Source organism: Echinops telfairi, unplaced genomic scaffold (assembly GCF_000313985.2).
Source record: "Echinops telfairi isolate 266 unplaced genomic scaffold, ASM31398v2 ScPeMD7_655;HRSCAF=1070, whole genome shotgun sequence".
Lineage (NCBI taxonomy): Eukaryota > Metazoa > Chordata > Mammalia > Afrosoricida > Tenrecidae > Echinops > Echinops telfairi.
In genome coordinates, this window is record NW_022104553.1 from 11,850,911 (window position 1) to 11,852,534 (window position 1,624).

Genomic DNA, 1,624 nt, shown 5'->3' on the forward strand with positions numbered 1-1,624 from the left:
CCTGGGGGATGGATGACAGAAAAGTGGGTGAAGGGAGATGTCGGACAGTGTAAGATATGACAAAATAATAATTTATAAATTATCCAGGGTTCATGAGGGAGGGGGAAGCAGAGAGGGAGGGGAAAAAAAGAGGAGCTCATGCCAAGGGCTTAAGTGGAGAGCAAATGTTTTGAGAACAACGAATGTACAAATATGCTTTGCATAGTTGATGTATGTATAGATTGTGATAAGAGTTGTATGAGCCCCCAATAAAATGATTTTTTCAAAAAGAAATGCAAAAAAATTAATCTATTGATTAATTTAATTAAAGTCAACCTTCCGGCAACATTAAAAGTATATTTCTATTACTTTACAGTCCACAACAATAACCAGATACTTCAACATGTTGGTTATTGAGATTTATTTAAACCCCTCCAGTAGAGCATAAGTGTGTTTAAAGACCCATGGCTGTTTCTAAGGCTATTTTATGGATTAGTATCATAAATATAAAGAACAGATCTGGAACAACAGCAGCTCTCTCTTAAATCAATTCTAACTGGTTCTAATTGGCCGTGTAAACCTTTATATTTAGGCTTCATTCTCTGTAAAGCCAAGTGAATTGAAATAATTTGCATATGACGCATTTGAAAAGAACGGGGGTAGAGCCCAGGCTCAAGGAAGGAGGCCACACACCTCAGAGTAAAGTTCGCATGTCCAGTTAGCTCTGATCACCACGGACTAAACAGCCCTGTGACTGCACAGAAGACAGGAGAAACTAAAAGAGGTGACGATCTCATGATTGCGGACACAGGCAGGTCCACTGTGGATAATGAATATACCCTTTAGGGGTCACATGGTAACTATTCTAAGAGGTGAAAAAAATTCACCTTCAATGGCCAGCATTAATAAAATATTTTGCAAAAAAGAAAAGAATGTGACACTGTATGATACCTTCCTGACAGGATGGCTGACGTCAAAATGAGCGCATAAGCAAAGGTGGTGAAGAAAGCTGATGGTGCCCAGTTATCAAAAGATATAGCATCTGGGGTCTTAAAGGCTTGTAGTTAAACAAGTGGCCATCTAGCAGGGAAGCAACAAAGCCCACATGGAAGAAATAATCCAACGTGTGTGATCATGAGGTGTCGACAGGAAGAGGTATCAGAAGTTCAAAAACAAGCAACCAAATCAATGTGAAGGGGCCTGGATGCAGTGGAGATCCAAAGCCCACCTGTGAGACCATTGGACAGTCCCTTTCAGAAGGGTCACACGGAAGGGATGATAAATCCAGGGTGCAGTAGAGCACTGATGAAACAGGGAACTATCCTCTGGTTCTTTAAGATTTCTTCCCCTTGATAATAAGGCTTATGTTTTACCTCATTAATATTATTAGACCTATGTAGGTTCATTTGTCTAATTAACATCATTCAAGGCAGGAATGCCAGGATGGATGACCCTTCAGAGACAGCAACAGGAGCGATGATTTCCTGAGGACACAGGAAGGGGGTGGAAGGGAAGAGCTAATAGCAAAGATGACTGTATAGCCCCATTCTAAGGGAGCGAACAACAGAATTGTAGGTGAATGGATATATTGGATGGGGTAAGATTCAGCTAAATATATATATATATATATATATATGAGAGAGAT